The sequence below is a fragment of the Pholis gunnellus genome, assembly GCF_910591455.1.
Source record: "Pholis gunnellus genome assembly, chromosome: 5".
Taxonomy (NCBI): domain Eukaryota; kingdom Metazoa; phylum Chordata; class Actinopteri; order Perciformes; family Pholidae; genus Pholis; species Pholis gunnellus.
Window position 1 is genome coordinate 9,092,831 of NC_136531.1, and position 21,046 is coordinate 9,113,876.

A 21,046-nucleotide genomic window follows, 5' to 3' on the forward strand; every position below is an offset into this window, starting at 1 on the left:
CCAACAGGGATAAACGGCTATCCTGCACCTGACCAAGACTAAAAATATATCCACCCCAGTGCTTTCAAAGCTCAATAATAAACATGTTACATTATATAATACTAATAAACTATAATTTGTGTAAAAATGACAAATTGTGTTATGTTCTGGGCTATGTTTTGGCCTGGAGCAGTGACTTCCTGGAGCGTCCTCTAGTTGCCTGGCAACTTCACTGTGACAACAAGATTTTACAAAAAACAAAGTAAACAAACAAGATAAAACATGTTAATCAGTGAGCTTAAGAGATCTTGGTTGGCAGATTTTTATCATATATTTGTGTGTCGAGCCGTCCTGTGTTGAGATACCCCAGTTGACGTAAGCTTGCCATCCTGTGTCGGACCAAGGGAACCACACAGTCGATCCTGACTGCCTTGTGTCGGTCCACGGGGCCACACCGCCGACAGACATCTCGACCGGTCCTCCGCCGTGCGGGTCGGTCCGAACCCACACCACCCGGTGTGGAGCGCTGGGACGTACATACCTCCCAGTTTGGATGAGCCTACCTGAACTAGTCCCCTGTCCAAAGTAAAATCTGTTCTGTACCTGATTCCTGTCTTGTGGCTGCTATTGGGTCCTGTCCTGAACTCCCATGACAGAACGGACTGACCAGTTATGGATCCAGCTACCACAGGAGCAGCTAATGCAGAAGTCGTCTAAGCTACGCTGATCAGTCATAGCACCCTGCTGGAGGAACACCAGCAGATGCTCCAAGAACTGATCAGTTCACAGAGACCCATCGGACCTCAGGTTTCCCAGATTGGCTGCATCGTGCAGGAACGATCCTCTCCAGTCCCCGCCCAGTCGGTCCGGGAATCCCCTGTGCCGGCTTCGGATCCCTATGACGGAACGCTGGGGAGGTGCCTGGGATTCCTGTTTCAATGCCAACAGGTATTTAACCATCAGCCCCAGACTTTTGCCTCAGAGAGGTCCAAAGTTTCCTACGTGGTCGGATTAGTGGGGGGAAGAGCACTGGACTGGCCCACGCGTACTTTGAGGATTGAGTGGCCTAATACCGTGCCTTATGTGAACTTTGTGGAGGACCTGAGGAGGGTTTTTGACCACCCAGTGGACACCAACGATGCGGCTCAGCGCCTTCTCCGACTGAGGCAGGCCCAATCAAGTGTGAATCTGAATACATAAAGGATCAACTGGCCACCCGTGATGAAGCCGATTCATTGGATGAGCTATTCAAGCTCACGATCAGGCTGGATATTCGGATGCGTGAGAGGCGGCGTGAGAGGAACTACAGATCCCAAGGGGTATTGCCCACAACGTCGTCCTCTTCAAGCTTCTGATCCCGTCCTCCGGCGTCAACCTATCAGGTCGAACGGACACCTTCTCGAACTCCAAGTCCGTCCCCTTCTTTCACCTCGGAGGTGGAGCCAATGCAGCTCGGCCACGCTCACCTTTCACCACAGGAGAGAGATAGGTGGATCAGAGCGGGTGAGTGCCTGTACTGTGGCCGCCCGGGACATTCGATTCCCTCCTGTCCAGTCCTGGCAATAGGGGGCGCTCGCCAGTAATGGTGGGGATACTAGCGGACCTGAGCACTCTCTCAACTCCCTACCAAGACTATTGTTGCCTGCGTCTCTCTCTCTGCACTCCCGCCCGCTCTCTCTCTCTGACGGCATTGGTGGACTCTGGAGTGGAGCAAAATTTTGTGGACACAGAATTAGTAGCCAGAGCCCAGATTCCCTTCGAGACACTAATGCCCACTAATGGTCAACGCCCTTGATGGCAGCTCCCTGGCTAGAATCACCCACCGGACCCAGCCGCTCCGGCTCATCCTGTCCAGAAATCACAGAGAGAGACTTCAGTTTTATATGTTTCCTTCTCCTAAAACCACCTCAGTGTTGGGCCACCCTTGGCTTACCACTCATGACCCTCAGATTGACTGGACGGCGGAGAGGATTTCCACATCAAGCCCATAATGTCATGCGCAGCCCCCTGGAGGTTCCCCCGGGGATTTTCCGGTTGCTCCAACAGATCTTGCCTCCATACCCACTGCCTACCATTACATCGGGGAGGTGTTACCAGGCTCGGTGGTCGCTGTTCTTCGGGCAGTTTCCATCTCCTTCCGTCCAGGCCACAAGAATATCAAACCCGACGCTCTCTCTTGCCAGTTCTTCCCCGAGGGCCACACTGTCGACAGACACCTCGACCGGTCCTCCACCGTGCGGTTCGGTCCGGACCCATGCAACCCGGTGTGGAGCGCTGGGACGAAAACACCTCCCAGCTTGGATGAGCCTACCGAACTAGCCCCCTGTCCAAAATAAAGTCTGTTCTGTACCTGATTCCTGTCTTGCGGTTGCTATTGGGTCTTGTCCTGAACTCCCGTGACAGAGTTTGGTTAGTTGTATTGAGTTTATAATAATAATAAATAGTAATAATAATTATAGTAATAATACATTATTAATATTTAGGATTGTAACATTTATTTTCCATTTATAATTAAATGTAAATGAAGACGAACTTCACCAGCAATGAAATGGATTCAATTAATTGGAAGTTTGCCTATGAAACACTACATTTTCCAAAAAGTTAGTATCAAATTACAAAGTGCTTTCCAGGAATCATCCTTCAGTTACTTTCTAGGAAATTATACAAAACCATGGTACTTGTAAGTTTCAGCGACTAACCAAGGAAAAGAAAATCACAAACCCACTGAGATAGAATCACTGGTTACTTTTATACAGATTTTAAAAACGTCAAAATCAGACACACAATGGCAGAATTAAGATCTCTGCTTTCCATTTTAAGACTCTTTCAAGAATGAATCCAGTATTTCCCTTGGTGTGAATATTTATTGATTAGACATTACATGAAATGTGCATTTTAAATGCAGATATTTGCTCATGTACAGTGTCTTCTGTTTCTTTTTGTTTCCTCAGACAAAGACCTATATATGTTGTTGTTTTTAACACAACATTTATTTTTTTTCAAAGACAAGACATCAAAACACATTGAAAACTGCTGTGGTTCTTACCATTACAATTATGTAATTAATATTTTACAACAAAATTTAAGATAACAATTTCTATACTGTGTGGACTCTCATGTGTCTCTTAAGATTTGCCTTCACGTTAAATCTATTCTCACAAACGTCACATCCAAACGGCTTCTCACCTGTGTGGCCTCTAATGTGTCTATTAAGTTCTGCCTGCCATTTAAATCTTTTCTCACAAACATCACATCCAAACGGCTTCTCACCTGTGTGGACTCTTGTTTGGGAATCTACCTTTTGCTTCACTCTAAATAATTTCTTACAAACCAGACAGCTGGAGGACCTTTTACCACAGTTACATATCATCTGTCTCTGAAGTGACCTCTTGCACTTAAAGAGGCTCGGGGATATTTTGCCACCATTACATCCACCATCACCTAGAGGGGCCTCCTTAGATTTGAGAGCATGTACAGCAGACTCAGGTGCCTTGGTCTTCTTAGAATCACTGTCACTGTCTTCAGTTTCAGTTTCAGGATCTGACAGAGGTGCTTGCCAGTCATCATAACTGAGTTCAGTCTCAGAAGAGTCTGAAGCCGTTTCATCAGTTTTTGGTTGTGAGTGAATATCTTGATCCAGACTCCTGGCTGGTTGTGATCCTCCACAGTCCTCTCCATCAGTTTCTGTTTTTATTCGCTTAGCTGAGCTGGTGGCTGGAAGCTCTACTTCTCCGTCCTCGTCCCTTTGTCTTTGATGAAGCTGGGAAGACTGAGGCTTCTCTCCATCATCTTCCCTCTTCACAGGAACAGGAGTGAATGGTGATCTCAGCCTGGTGATATCGGCCTCCTCCAGCCCACTGAGATGTTTGTCCTCCAGACCGGTCCAGAGTTCCTCTGGCTCCTCTTTTAGGTGGAGGGGCTCTGGGTCCTCCTGGTCCAGGCTTCGGCTCCACTCAGGGGGGGCATCATCTTTGACCACCAGCATCTGCTGGACATCTGCAAGGAGCACATTATGGACAACTGTGACTTCACACTGGTCAATACTTAATTAGTGAGATCAGTGATGATCTTCAGCGGTGTTCATTTTATCTATATTACTACAAAAACATTAGTGGCAGTGGCAGACATTTTCTAGGAAACTAGTAGAAACGTATTTGTATTAAAGTATTAATAAATAACAACTATTCCTGAACTTTAGTTTAGTTTATTGTAGCTCACTTTGTCACACATATTTTATAATGCAAGGTAAGAGATTTGAACATTTGCCGAGGATTTCAAGTAAAAACCATAGTCTAAAACAGTTAAAACAGTTTATCACACAGCCACTAACTGCTGCTGTTGCTAGGTTACTACTCTCCCATTCTCTCATCAGCTAACAAGCTAAGCTAAGCTAAGCTAAGCCACATCACTATTACATCCCTCAAATCACCAGTGTGGAGCTGACCCTGAGTTAACTTCAGTCAGACTCCATTCCAAACCATAGCTAACTTAAGCTAACATTAGCCACATGCTAACTGACACAATTCACCAAAAGAGTGACACCAACATTTCACCGAAAGAAAATGGAAAGTACAAAAAATAGACAACGAAAAAAAGGGCCTCACTAAAAAAGGATTGTTAAAACATTGTCCAAAATGTGACTAAAACGCACAGAACTAATGTAGAGACGGAGAAAAACATTGAAATTGTACAAACCTGATCTGTTTAATTGAAGTGTAGGGTTGAAAACCGCATCCAGTAGTTTGTGTTGTCTCTCATTGTCTTTTAAGCGACACAGTTCCTGCTCGTAATTTGCTACCGTTTTGTCAAACAGCCCAAATATGTCGGCGGCGGCCGCTTGTAGTCGCTGTTTCACCAAGGATTTCAGCATTTTCTAGTTTTCTCATGTAGCTAAAGAAAATGACAGAATACTTTTCTCTAGAAAATGTCCTTAAAAGTGTCTTGAGCAGTAAAAACTGAGTGAAAATCAGTTTGGTCTCTGTCAAACAATAACTGCTGCTGTTGCTATGTTACGAACCTATCGTTCCATTTTCAGTTACTTTGAATGCAGGCTTTATTTCAACAACTAATAGATATCAACATTTGTATTTCGTGGTTTCCAAATATATTATGCTTCAATATGCAAATTAGGCATTGGTGGTTTGCAGAAGTGAACAATGCCGACATTTTGGGTTGTGGATTAAAAAATAAGCTCTATTTCTGCTTAGTAGGTGTTGTTGAAGTCCCAGATATAATGGGAAACTAAACGCCGTCATGTCTGGGTTCATAACATAGTCCAGAGAAGCTCCGTGAAGTTTATCGAGGTGTGTTCGCTGTGACTAGCAAGCCACACGTCTGCTGTTTACTACAGCTGTATGAACACAAAATAAACTGATTTGGCTGTGATTTAACAGCAATAAACCGACAAAAGGGGACTCCGAAATAACTACGTAATGATACCGATTTGTACTTGTTTTCTTAATGGAGCTCGGATCGATCGGTGCAAGGCTATGGTAACATTGTTGCAGCTCCATCAATACTCACAATAACGTCATCTAAACGTAAATACGGCAGCGTCTTTTTCATTGTTTGTACCATATGGTTTACACACACACATTTATACACATAGTTTGGTCCGGTCTCTACTGATATGAGGTATCGTAGAGCTCTGGGTGAACACAGACGGATACAGTATTTATTTCCTGATTCGACAACGGCAGGAAGTCAGTGATGACAGGCGAAAAATCTCAACGCTGATAGGCTATCGCGCTACAGCGTCACGCCATTTTTTCGCCGAAGTTGAAAAATGTCAACTCATGCGTTTGACGCGAATTCAATCTCGCCACGAGCTTCACTATTAGCTGTTACGCAGCTTTCGATCATATCACATGATCTTCCTTAGCAGATGTAGATGTCGCCCAGTCAAGATAAGCCCACAAAAAAGCATAAACTATTTTAAAATGTAACATCTACATTTCCATCACAGCTGGGCAACTGCTGATGAAGGTCATACGATGCTATCAAAAGCTCCACAGCAGCTAATAGTGAGTCTGGTGGTGCCACTGCTTTGTTAACAATTCAACCTATATGGAGAAATGTTATATGAATTTCCTTTTTTTCCAAGGAAATTATTAAATTGCATCAGAAATTATTAGGAAGTCTTAACTTTACCATATTTGATTAAATACCAAAAACAAAGAGAGACAAATATTTCCGACATGCTATACATTTTAATAGACATATTGATATTTCTGTAGAGAAACAAAGTTATCCCTAGTTTTATTTACAATACAGGAATGCAAAAAAATTGTCACATACAGTACAATGGTAAAAACAACATAAAAGAACTTAAATAATTATTTTATTTGTGTAACTACTTAAATAATGAAAATGGTTATTCAATTCACACCACGCCGTCTCAGCAGCTACAATGCAACTTTCACATTAAGTGCTAAAATAAATGATAATTTTCCATTTTACAGCATGAATTCCATTTTGACCAGGTAGTCCCCTGTCCAAAATAAAATCTGTTCTGTACCTGATTCCTGTCTTGCGGTTGCTATTGGGTCTTGTCCTGAACTCCCGTGACAGAGTTTGGTTAGTTGTATTGAGTTTATAATAATAATAAATAGTAATAATAATTATAGTAATAATAAATTATTAATATTTAGGATTGTAACATTTATTTTCCAATTTATAATTAAATGTAAATGAAGACGAACTTCACCAGCAATGAAATGGAATCAATTAATTGGAAGTTTGCCTATGAAACACTAAATTTTCCAAAAAGTTAGTATCAAATTAAAATGTGCTTTCCAGGAATAATCATTCAGTTACTTTCTAGGAAATTATACAAAACCATGCTACTTGTAAGTTTCAGCGACTAACCAAGGAAAAAAAAATCACAAACCCACTGAGATAGAATCACTGGTTACTTTTATACAGATTTTAAAAACGTCAAAATCAGACACACAATGGCAGAATTAAGATCTCTGCTTTCCATTTTAAGACTCTTTCAAGAATGAATCCAGTATTTCCCTTGGTGTGAATATTTATTGATTAGACATTACATGAAATGTGCATTTTAAATGCAGATATGTGCTCATGTACAGTGTCTTCTGTTTCTTTTTGTTTCCTCAGACACAGACCTATGTATGTTGTTGTTTTTAACACAACATTTTTTTTTTTCAAAGACAAGACATCAAAACACATTGAAAACTGCTGTGGTTCTTACCATTACAATTATGTAATTAATATTTTACAACAAAACTTAAGATAACAATTTCTATACTGTGTGGACTCGAATGTGGCTCTTAAGATCTCTCTGCCTTTAAAATCTTTTCTCACAAACGTCACATCCAAACGGCTTCTCACCTGTGTGGAGTCTAATGTGTCTCTTAAGATTTGCCTTTACGTTAAATCTTTTCTCACAAACGTCACATCCAAACGGCTTCTCACCTGTGTGGACTCTCATGTGACTATTAAGATGTGACTGCTGGTTAAATCTTTTCTCACAAACGTCACATCCAAACGGCTTCTCACCTGTGTGGACTCTAATGTGGCTCTTAAGATCTGTCTGCCATTTAAATCTTTTCTCACAAACATCACATCGAAACGGCTTCTCACCTGTGTGGACTCTCATGTGACTATTAAGATGTGACTGCTGGTTAAATCTTTTCTCACAAACGTCACATCCAAACGGCTTCTCACCTGTGTGGACTCTAATGTGTCTCTTAAGATCTGCCTGCCATTTAAATCTTTTCTCACAAACATCACATCCAAACGGCTTCTCACCTGTGTGGACTCTTGTTTGGGAATCTACCTTTTGCTTCACTCTAAATATTTTCTTACAAACCAGACAGCTGGAGGACCTTTTACCACAGTTACATATCATCTGTCTCTGAAGTGACCTCTTGCACGTAAAGAGGCTCGGGGATATTTTGCCACCATTACATCCACCATCACCTAGAGGGGCCTCCTTAGATTTGAGAGCATGTACAGCAGACTCAGGTGCCCTGGTCTTCTTAGAATCACTGTCACTGTCTTCAGTTTCAGTTTCAGGATCTGACAGAGGTGCTTGCCAGTCATCATAACTGAGTTCAGTCTCAGAAGAGTCTGAAGCCGTTTCATCAGTTTTTGGTTGTGAGTGAATATCTTGATCCAGACTCCTGGCTGGTTGTGATCCTCCACAGTCCTCTCCATCAGTTTCTGTTTTTATTCGCTTAGCTGAGCTGGTGGCTGGAAGCTCTACTTCTCCGTCCTCGTCCCTTTGTCTTTGATGAAGCTGGGAAGACTGAGGCTTCTCTTCATCATCTTCCCTCTTCACAGGAACAGCAGTGAATGGTGATCTCAGCCTGGTGATATCGGCCTCCTCCAGCCCACTGAGATGTTTGTCCTCCAGACCGGTCCAGAGTTCCTCTGGCTCCTCTTTTAGGTGGAGGGGCTCTGGGTCCTCCTGGTCCAGGCTTCGGCTCCACTCAGGGGGGGCATCATCTTTGACCACCAGCATCTGCTGGACATCTGCAAGGAGCACATTATGGACAACTGTGACTTCACACTGGTCAATATTTAATTAGTGAGATCAGTGATGATCTTCAGCGGTGTTCATTTTATCTATATTACTACAAAAACATTAGTGGCAGTGGCAGACATTTTCTAGGAAACTAGTAGAAACGTATTTGTATTAAAGTATTAATAAATAACAACTATTCCTGAACTTTAGTTTAGTTTATTGTAGCTCACTTTGTCACACATATTTTATTATGCAAGGTAAGAGATTTGAACATTTGCAGAGGATTTCAAGTAAAAACCATAGTCTAAAACAGTTAAAACAGTTTATCACACAGCCACTAACTGCTGCTGTTGCTAGGTTACTACTCTCCCATTCTCTCATCAGCTAACAAGCTAAGCTAAGCTAAGCTAAGCCACATCACTATTACATCCCTCAAATCACCAGTGTGGGGCTGACCCTGAGTTAACTTCAGTCAGACTCCATTCCAAACCATAGCTAACTTAAGCTAACATTAGCCACATGCTAACTGACACAATTCACCAAAAGAGTGACACCAACATTTCACCGAAAGAAAATGGAAAGTACAAAAAATAGACAACGAAAAAAAGGGCCTCACTAAAAAAGGATTGTTAAAACATTGTCCAAAATGTGACTAAAACGCACAGAACTAATGTAGAGACGGAGAAAAACATTGAAATTGTACAAACCTGATCTGTTTAATTGAAGTGTAGGGTTGAAAACCGCATCCAGTAGTTTGTGTTGTCTCTCATTGTCTTTTAAGCGACACAGTTCCTGCTCGTAATTTGCTACCGTTTTGTCAAACAGCCCAAATATGTCGGCGGCGGCCGCTTGTAGTCGCTGTTTCACCAAGGATTTCAGCATTTTCTAGTTTTCTCATGTTGCTAAAGAAAATGACAGAATACTTTTCTCTAGAAAATGTCCTTAAAAGTGTCTTGAGCAGTAAAAACTGAGTGAAAATCAGTTTGGTCTCTGTCAAACAATAACTGCTGCTGTTGCTATGTTACGAACCTATCGTTCCATTTTCAGTTACTTTGAATGCAGGCTTTATTTCAACAACTAATAGATATCAACATTTGTATTTTGCGGTTTCCAAATATATTATGCTTCAATATGCAAATTAGGCATTGGTGGTTTGCAGAAGTGAACAATGCCGACATTTTGGGTTGTGGATTAAAAAATAAGCTCTATTTCTGCTTAGTACGTGTTGTGGAAGTCCTAGATATCACGGGAAACTAAACGCCGTCATGTCTGGGTTCATAACATAGTCCAGAGAAGCTCCGTGAAGTTTATCGAGGTGTGTTCACTGTGACTAGCAAGCCACACGTCTGCTGTTTACTACAGCTGTATGAACACAAAATAAACTGATTTGGCTGTGATTTAACAGCAATAAACCGACAAAAGGGGACTCCGAAATAACTACGTAATGATACCGATTTGTATTTGTTTTCGTAATGGAGCTCGGATCGATCGGTGCAAGGCTATGGTAACATTGTTGCAGCTCCATCAATACTCACAATAACGTAATCTAAACGTAAATACGGCAGCGTCTTTTTCATTGTTTGTACCATATGGTTTACACACACACATTTATACACATAGTTTGGTCTGGTCTCTACTGATATGAGGTATCGTAGAGCTCTGGGTAAACACAGACGGAAACAGTATTTATTTCCTGATTCGACAACGGCAGGAAGTCAGTGATGACAGGCGAAAAATCTCAACGCTGATAGGCTATCGCGCTACAGCGTCACGCCATTTTTTCGCCGAAGTTGAAAAATGTCAACTCATGCGTTTGACGCGAATTCAATCTCGCCCCGAGCTTCACTATTAGCTGTTCCGCAGCTTTCGATCATATCACATGATCTTCCTTAGCAGATGTAGATGTCGCCCAGTCAAGATAAGCCCACAAAAAAGCATAAACTATTTTAAAATGTAACATCTACATTTCCATCACAGCTGGGCAACTGCTGATGAAGGTCATACGATGCTATCAAAAGCTCCACAGCAGCTAATAGTGAGTCTGGTGGTGCCACTGCTTTGTTAACAATTCAACCTATATGGAGAAATGTTATATGAATTTCCTTTTTTTCCAAGGAAATTATTAAATTGCATCAGAAATTATTAGGAAGTCTTAACTTTACCATATTTGATTAAATACCAAAAACAAAGAGAGACAAATATTTCCGACATGCTATACATTTTAATAGACATATTGATATTTCTGTAGAGAAACAAAGTTATCCCTAGTTTTATTTACAATACAGGAATGCAAAAAAATTGTCACATACAGTACAATGGTAAAAACAACATAAAAGAACTTAAATAATTATTTTATTTGTGTAACTACTTAAATAATGAAAATGGTTATTCAATTCACACCACGCCGTCTCAGCAGCTACAATGCAACTTTCACATTAAGTGCTAAAATAAATGATAATTTTCCATTTTACAGCATGAATTCCATTTTGACCAGGTAGTCCCCTGTCCAAAATAAAGTCTGTTCTGTACCTGATTCCTGTCTTGCGGTTGCTATTGGGTCTTGTCCTGAACTCCCGTGACAGAGTTTGGTTAGTTGTATTGAGTTTATAATAATAATAAATAGTAATAATAATTATAGTAATAATAAATTATTAATATTTAGGATTGTAACATTTATTTTCCATTTATAATTAAATGTAAATGAAGACGAACTTCACCAGCAATGAAATGGATTCAATTAATTGGAAGTTTGCCTATGAAACACTACATTTTCCAAAAAGTTAGTATCAAATTACAAAGTGCTTTCCAGGAATCATCCTTCAGTTACTTTCTAGGAAATTATACAAAACCATGGTACTTGTAAGTTTCAGCGACTAACCAAGGAAAAGAAAATCACAAACCCACTGAGATAGAATCACTGGTTACTTTTATACAGATTTTAAAAACGTCAAAATCAGACACACAATGGCAGAATTAAGATCTCTGCTTTCCATTTTAAGACTCTTTCAAGAATGAATCCAGTATTTTCCTTGGTGTGAATATTTATTGATTAGACATTACATGAAATGTGCATTTTAAATGCAGATATTTGCTCATGTACAGTGTCTTCTGTTTCTTTTTGATTCCTCAGACACAGACCTATGTATGTTGTTGTTTTTAACACAACATTTTTTTTTTTCAAAGACAAGACATCAAAACACATTGAAAACTGCTGTGGTTCTTACCATTACAATTATGTAATTAATATTTTACAACAAAACTTAAGATAACAATTTCTATACTGTGTGGACTCGAATGTGGCTCTTAAGATCTTTCTGCCTTTTAAATCTTTTCTCACAAACATCACATCCAAACGGCTTCTCACCTGTGTGGACTCTAATGTGTCTCTTAAGATCTTTCTGCCATTTAAATCTTTTCTCACAAACATCACATCCAAACGGCTTCTCACCTGTGTGGACACTCATGTGTACATTAAGATTTGACTGCAGGTTAAATCTTTTCTCACAAACGTCACATCCAAACGGCTTCTCACCTGTGTGGACTCTAATGTGTCTCTTAAGATCTTTCTGCCATTTAAATCTTTTCTCACAAACATCACATCCAAACGGCTTCTCACCTGTGTGGACACTCATGTGTACATTAAGAGTTGACTGCTGGTTAAATCTTTTCTCACAAACGTCACATCCAAACGGCTTCTCACCTGTGTGGACTCTAATGTGTCTCTTAAGATCTGTCTGCCATTTAAATCTTTTCTCACAAACATCACATCCAAACGGCTTCTCACCTGTGTGGACTCTCATGTGTCTCTTAAGATCTGCCTGCCTTTTAAATCTTTTCTCACAAACATCACATCCAAACGGCTTCTCACCTGTGTGGACTCTTGTTTGGGAATCTACCTTTTGCTTCAATCTAAATAATTTCTTACAAACCAGACAGCTGGAGGACCTTTTACCACAGTTACATATCATCTGTCTCTGAAGTGACCTCTTGTAATTAAAGAGGCTCGGGGATATTTTGCCACCATTACATCCACCATCACCTAGAGGGGCCTCCTTAGATTTGAGAGCATGTACAGCAGACTCATGTGCCCTGGTCTTCTTAGAATCACTGTCACTGTCTTCAGTTTCAGTTTCAGGATCTGACAGAGGTGCTTGCCAGTCATCATAACTGAGTTCAGTCTCAGAAGAGTCTGAAGCCGTTTCATCAGTTTTTGGTTGTGAGTGAATATCTTGATCCAGACTCCTGGCTGGTTGTGATCCTCCACAGTCCTCTCCATCAGTTTCTGTTTTTATTCGCTTAGCTGAGCTGGTGGCTGGAAGCTCTACTTCTCCGTCCTCGTCCCTTTGTCGTTGATGAAGCTGGGAAGACTGAGGCTTCTCTTCATCATCTTCCCTCTTCACAGGAACAGCAGTGAATGGTGATCTCAGCCTGGTGATATCGGCCTCCTCCAGCCCACTGAGATGTTTGTCCTCCAGACCGGTCCAGAGTTCCTCTGGCTCCTCTTTTAGGTGGAGGGGCTCTGGGTCCTCCTGGTCCAGGCTTCGGCTCCACTCAGGGGGGGCATCATCTTTGACCACCAGCATCTGCTGGACATCTGCAAGGAGCACATTATGGACAACTGTGACTTCACACTGGTCAATATTTAATTAGTGAGATCAGTGATGATCTTCAGCGGTGTTCATTTTATCTATATTACTACAAAAACATTAGTGGCAGTGGCAGACATTTTCTAGGAAACTAGTAGAAACGTATTTGTATTAAAGTATTAATAAATAACAACTATTCCTGAACTTTAGTTTAGTTTATTGTAGCTCACTTTGTCACACATATTTTATAATGCAAGGTAAGAGATTTGAACATTTGCCGAGGATTTCAAGTAAAAACCATAGTCTAAAACAGTTAAAACAGTTTATCACACAGCCACTAACTGCTGCTGTTGCTAGGTTACTACTCTCCCATTCTCTCATCAGCTAACAAGCTAAGCTAAGCTAAGCCACATCACTATTACATCCCTCAAATCACCAGTGTGGGGCTGACCCTGAGTTAACTTCAGTCAGACTCCATTCCAAACCATAGCTAACTTAAGCTAACATTAGCCACATGCTAACTGACACAATTCACCAAAAGAGTGACACCAACATTTCACCGAAAGAAAATGGAAAGTACAAAAAATAGACAACGAAAAAAAGGGCCTCACTGAAAACAGATTGTTAAAACATTGTCCAAAATGTGACTAAAACGCACAGAACTAATGTAGAGATGGAGAAAAACATTGAAATTGTACAAACCTGATCTGTTTAATTGAAGTGTAGGGTTGAAAACCGCATCCAGTAGTTTGTGTTGTCTCTCATTGTCTTTTAAGCGACACAGTTCCTGCTCGTAATTTGCTACCGTTTTGTCAAACAGCCCAAATATGTCGGCGGCGGCCGCTTGTAGTCGCTGTTTCACCAAGGATTTCAGCATTTTCTAGTTTTCTCATGTAGCTAAAGAAAATGACAGAATACCTCTCTAGAAAATGTCCTTAAAAGTGTCTTGAGCAGTAAAAACTGAGTGAAAATCAGTTTGGTCTCTGTCAAACAATAACTGCTGCTGCTGCTATGTTACGAACCTATCGTTCCATTTTCAGTTACTTTGAATGCAGGCTTTATTTCAACAACTAATAGATATCAACATTTGTATTTCGCTGTTTCCAAATATATTATGCTTCAATATGCTAATTAGGCATTGGTGGTTTGCAGAAGTGAACAATGCCGACATTTTGGGTTGTGGATTAAAAAATAACCTCTATTTCTGCTTAGTACGTGTTGTGGAAGTCCCAGATATCACGGGAAACTAAACGCCGTCATGTCTGGGTTCATAACATAGTCCAGAGAAGCTCCGTGAAGTTTATCGAGGTGTGTTCACTGTGACTAGCAAGCCACACGTCTGCTGTTTACTACAGCTGTATGAACACAAAATAAACTGATTTGGCTGTGATTTAACAGCAATAAACCGACAAAAGGGGACTCCGAAATAACTACGTAATGATACCGATTTGTACTTGTTTTCTTAATGGAGCTCGGATCGATCGGTGCAAGGCTATGGTAACATTGTTGCAGCTCCATCAATACTCACAATAACGTCATCTAAACGTAAATACGGCAGCGTCTTTTTCATTGTTTGTACCATATGGTTTACACACACACATTTATACACATAGTTTGGTCCGGTCTCTACTGATATGAGGTATCCTAGAGCTCTGGGTGAACACAGACGGATACAGTATTTATTTCCTGATTCGACAATGGCAGGAAGTCAGTGATGACAGGCGAAAAATCTCAACGCTGATAGGCTATCGCGCTACAGCGTCACGCCATTTTTTCGCCGAAGTTGAAAAATGTCAACTCATGCGTTTGACGCGAATTCAATCTCACCACGAGCTTCACTATTAGCTGTTCCGCAGCTTTCGATCATATCACATGATCTTCCTTAGCAGATGTAGATGTCGCCCAGTCAAGATAAGCCCACAAAAAAGCATAAACAATTTTAAAATGTAACATCTACATTTCCATCACAGCTGGGCAACTGCTGATGAAGGTCATACGATGCTATCAAAAGCTCCACAGCAGCTAATAGTGAGCCTGGTGGTGCGACTGCTTTGTTAACAATTCAACCTATATGGAGAAATGTTATATGAATTTCCTTTTTTTCCAAGGAAATTATTAAATTGCATCAGAAATGATTAGGAAGTCTTAACTTTACCATATTTGATTAAATACCAAAAACAAAGAGAGACAAATATTTCCGACATGCTATACATTTTAATAGACATATTGATATTTCTGTAGAGAAACAAAGTTATCCCTAGTTTTATTTACAATACAGGAATACAAAAAAATTGTCACATACAGTACAATGGTAAAAACAACATAAAAGAACTTAAATAATTATTTTATTTGTGTAACTACTTAAATAATGAAAATGGTTATTCTATTCACACCACGCCGTCTCAGCAGCTACAATGCAACTTTCACATTAAGTGCTAAAATAAATGATAATTTTCCATTTTACAGCATGAATTCCATTTTGACCAGGTAGTCCCCTGTCCAAAATAAAATCTGTTCTGTACCTGATTCCTGTCTTGCGGTTGCTATTGGGTCTTGTCCTGAACTCCCGTGACAGAGTTTGGTTAGTTGTATTGAGTTTATAATAATAATAAATAGTAATAATAATTATAGTAATAATAAATTATTAATATTTAGGATTGTAACATTTATTTTCCATTTATAATTAAATGTAAATGAAGACGAACTTCACCAGCAATGAAATGGATTCAATTAATTGGAAGTTTGCCTATGAAACACTAAATTTTCCAAAAAGTTAGTATCAAATTACAAAGTGCTTTCCAGGAATAATCATTCAGTTACTTTCTAGGAAATTATACAAAACCATGGTACTTGTAAGTTTCAGCGACTAACCAAGGAAAAGAAAATCACAAACCCACTGAGATAGAATCACTGGTTACTTTTATACAGATTTTAAAAACGTCAAAATCAGACACACAATGGCAGAATTAAGATCTCTGCTTTCCATTTTAAGACTCTTTCAAGAATGAATCCAGTATTTTCCTTGGTGTGAATATTTATTGATTAGACATTACATGAAATGTGCATTTTAAATGCAGATATTTGCTCATGTACAGTGTCTTCTGTTTCTTTTTGTTTCCTCAGACACAGACCTATGTATGTTGTTGTTTTTAACACAACATTTTTTTTTTCAAAGACAAGACATCAAAACACATTGAAAACTGCTGTGGTTCTTACCATTACAATTATGTAATTAATATTTTACAACAAAACTTAAGATAACAATTTCTATACTGTGTGGACTCGAATGTGGCTCTTAAGATCTCTCTGCCTTTTAAATCTTTTCTCACAAACGTCACATCCAAACGGCTTCTCACCTGTGTGGACTCTCATGTGTACATTAAGATGTGACTGCTGGTTAAATCTTTTCTCACAAACGTCACATCCAAACGGCTTCTCACCTGTGTGGACTCTAATGTGTCTCTTAAGTTCTGCCTGCCATTTAAATCTTTTCTCACAAACATCACATCCAAACGGCTTCTCACCTGTGTGGACTCTAATGTGTCTATTAAGTTCTGCCTGCCATTTAAATCTTTTCTCACAAACATCACATCCAAACGGCTTCTCACCTGTGTGGACTCTCATGTGTACATTAAGATGTGACTGCCATTTAAATCTTTTCTCACAAACATCACATCGAAACGGCTTCTCACCTGTGTGGACTCTAATGTGTCTCTTAAGATCTGACTGCCATTTAAATCTTTTCTCACAAACATCACATCCAAACGGCTTCTCACCTGTGTGGACTCTAATGTGTCTATTAAGTTCTGCCTGCCATTTAAATCTTTTCTCACAAACATCACATCCAAACGGCTTCTCACCTGTGTGGACTCTTGTTTGGGAATCTACCTTTTGCTTCACTCTAAATAATTTCTTACAAACCAGACAGCTGGAGGACCTTTTACCACAGTTACATATCATCTGTCTCTGAAGTGACCTCTTGCACTTAAAGAGGCTCGGGGATATTTTGCCACCATTACATCCACCATCACCTAGAGGGGCCTCCTTAGATTTGAGAGCATGTACAGCAGACTCAGGTGCCCTGGTCTTCTTAGAATCACTGTCACTGTCTTCAGTTTCAGTTTCAGGATCTGACAGAGGTGCTTGCCAGTCATCATAACTGAGTTCAGTCTCAGAAGAGTCTGAAGCCGTTTCATCAGTTTTTGGTTGTGAGTGAATATCTTGATCCAGACTCCTGGCTGGTTGTGATCCTCCACAGTCCTCTCCATCAGTTTCTGTTTTTATTCGCTTAGCTGAGCTGGTGGTTGGAAGCTCTACTTCTCCGTCCTCGTCCCTTTGTCTTTGATGAAGCTGGGAAGACTGAGGCTTCTCTCCATCATCTTCCCTCTTCACAGGAACAGGAGTGAATGGTGATCTCAGCCTGGTGATATCGGCCTCCTCCAGCCCACTGAGATGTTTGTCCTCCAGACCGGTCCAGAGTTCCTCTGGCTCCTCTTTTAGGTGGAGGGGCTCTGGGTCCTCCTGGTCCAGGCTTCGGCTCCACTCAGGGGGGGCATCATCTTTGACCACCAGCATCTGCTGGACATCTGCAAGGAGCACATTATGGACAACTGTGACTTCACACTGGTCAATACTTAATTAGTGAGATCAGTGATGATCTTCAGCGGTGTTCATTTTATCTATATTACTACAAAAACATTAGTGGCAGTGGCAGACATTTTCTAGGAAACTAGTAGAAACGTATTTGTATTAAAGTATTAATAAATAACAACTATTCCTGAACTTTAGTTTAGTTTATTGTAGCTCACTTTGTCACACATATTTTATTATGCAAGTTAAAGAGATTTGAACATTTGCCGAGGATTTCAAGTAAAAACCATAGTCTAAAACAGCTAAAACAGTTTATCACACAGCCACTAACTGCTGCTGTTGCTAGGTTACTACTCTCCCATTCTCTCATCAGCTAACAAGCTAAGCTAAGCTAAGCTAAGCCACATCACTATAACATCCCTCAAATCACCAGTGTGGAGCTGACCCTGAGTTAACTTCAGTCAGACTCCATTCCAAACCATAGCTAACTTAAGCTAACATTAGCCACATGCTAACTGACACAATTCACCAAAAGAGTGACACCAACATTTCACCGAAAGAAAATGGAAAGTACAAAAAATAGACAACGAAAAAAAGGGCCTCACTAAAAACAGATTGTTAAAACATTGTCCAAAATGTGACTAAAACGCACAGAACTAATGTAGAGACGGAGAAAAACATTGAAATTGTACAAACCTGATCTGTTTAATTGAAGTGTAGGGTTGAAAACCGCATCCAGTAGTTTGTGTTGTCTCTCATTGTCTTTTAAGCGACACAGTTCCTGCTCGTAATTTGCTACTGTTTTGTCAAACAGCCCAAATATGTCGGCGGCGGCCGCTTGTAGTCGCTGTTTCACCAAGGATTTCAGCATTTTCTAGTTTTCTCATGTAGCTAAAGAAAATGACAGAATACCTTTCTCTAGAAAATGTCCTTAAAAGTGTCTTGAGCAGTAAAAACTGAGTGAAAATCAGTTTGGTCTCTGTCAAACAATAACTGCTGCTGTTGCTATGTTACGAACCAATCGTTCCATTTTCAGTTACTTTGAATGCAGGCTTTATTTCAACAACTAATAGATATCAACATTTGTATTTTGCGGTTTCCAAATATATTATGCTTCAATATGCAAATTAGGCATTGGTGGTTTGCAGAAGTGAACAATGCCGACATTTTGGGTTGTGGATTAAAAAATAAGCTCTATTTCTGCTTAGTACGTGTTGTGGAAGTCCCAGATATCACGGGAAACTAAACGCCGTCATGTCTGGGTTCATAACATAGTCCAGAGAAGCTCCGTGAAGTTTATCGAGGTGTGTTCACTGTGACTAGCAAGCCACACGTCTGCTGTTTACTACAGCTGTATGAACACAAAATAAACTGATTTGGCTGTGATTTAACAGCAATAAACCGACAAAAGGGGACTCCGAAATAACTACGTAATGATACCGATTTGTACTTGTTTTCTTAATGGAGCTCGGATCGATCGGTGCAAGGCTATGGTAACATTGTTGCAGCTCCATCAATACTCACAATAACGTCATCTAAACGTAAATACGGCAGCCTCTTTTTCATTGTTTGTACCATATGGTTTACACACACACATTTATACACATAGTTTGGTCCGGTCTCTACTGATATGAGGTATCGTAGAGCTCTGGGTGAACACAGACGGATACAGTATTTATTTCCTGATTCGACAACGGCAGGAAGTCAGTGATGACAGGCGAAAAATCTCAACGCTGATAGGCTATCGCGCTACAGCATCACGCCATTTTTTCGCCGAAGTTGAAAAATGTCAACTCATGCGTTTGACGCGAATTCAATCTCGCCACGAGCTTCACTATTAGCTGTTCCGCAGCTTTCGATCATATCACATGATCTTCCTTAGCAGATGTAGATGTCGCCCAGTCAAGATAAGCCCACACAAAAGCATAAACAATTTTAAAATGTAACATCTACATTTCCATCACAGCTGGGCAACTGCTGATGAAGGTCATACGATGCTATCAAAAGCTCCATAGCAGCTAATAGTGAGCCTGGTGGTGCGACTGCTTTGTTAACAATTCAACATATATGGAGAAATGTTATATGAATTTACTTTTTTTCCAAGGAAATTTCTATTTTTACAATAATTAAAGTAGTATTAAATTGCATCAGAAATTATTAGGAAATCTTAACTTTACCATATTTGACTAAATACTAAAAACAAAGACAGACAAATATTTCCGACATGCTATAAATTTTAATAGACATATTGATATTTCTGTAGAGAAACAAAGTTATCCCTAGTTTTATTTACAATACAGGAATACAAAAAAATTGTCACATACAGTACAATGGTAAAAACAACATAAAAGAACTTAAATAATTATTTTATTTGTGTAACTACTTAAATAATGAAAATGGTTATTCTATTCACACCACGCCGTCTCAGCAGCTACAATGCAACTTTCACATTAAGTGCTAAAATAAATGATAATTTTCCATTTTACAGCATGAATTCCATTTTGACCAGGTAGTTGATTTATTTCAGCAAACACAAGCGAGTCGGGAGATGAGGAACAAATACATCTTTAACGGACACTGAACTTCAATTCACCGGGATACTTGGAAACTTGTTTTTCAAAATAAAAGTTGGGGAGAGAGCAAAACTGCAAATGTTTGCTTTCAAAACTGTTAAACACAATGACATGATGGTTCTGTCAAGACTCCTATTATGAATTCAAATGACAAAAGTTCAAAGGTGGAGTTTATGGAGAATATGGGAAAGAATGTATGTGTGCTGCATTTGTATGAACTTCTGTCTGGCATCTGAAAAGACACAACACATTAATGTGGCTCCAGACCATCCCAGTCTGTGTCCAACTGTTTTCTGACTACACGTAGGAGTCAGACGTTCATTAGACGTTCAATCGACACTATCTCCACGAGACAGATCATTAGTTTAATCTTGAATCAGCTCTCTACAGAGAAGATCTGCCTCTGACTGTGATCTGCTTCAACAAAGACTTGGTGGCCTGACGAGCCGTTTGATCATCTTACAACAGAGACACATTTCTGACAGTGGTAGTGAAACCAGATGAATTAGATGGACTCAGCCAACTGCTCCGAATTACTCTCTGCGGGCACAGACATGCTTTACTTTTACAGTAGGGGGGGGGGAGAAAAGTAGAAAAAAAATACTTGTCCTCACGTGTCTTTCTTAACAGAGGAAAAAGCTGCATATGTATAAGTACAAGAACATGAAATGACATGAACTGACAAGCTTAGTGTAAAACTGCTTTCTATAAACACCATTCTCTCCCATATATTATTACGCTTAAAAAAATAAACCCTCCTCTATGATAACAATAGTAATGCTATAGTTTTTTTTTTTTTTTTTGCAATGCTAAGTAGTACTTGGGTA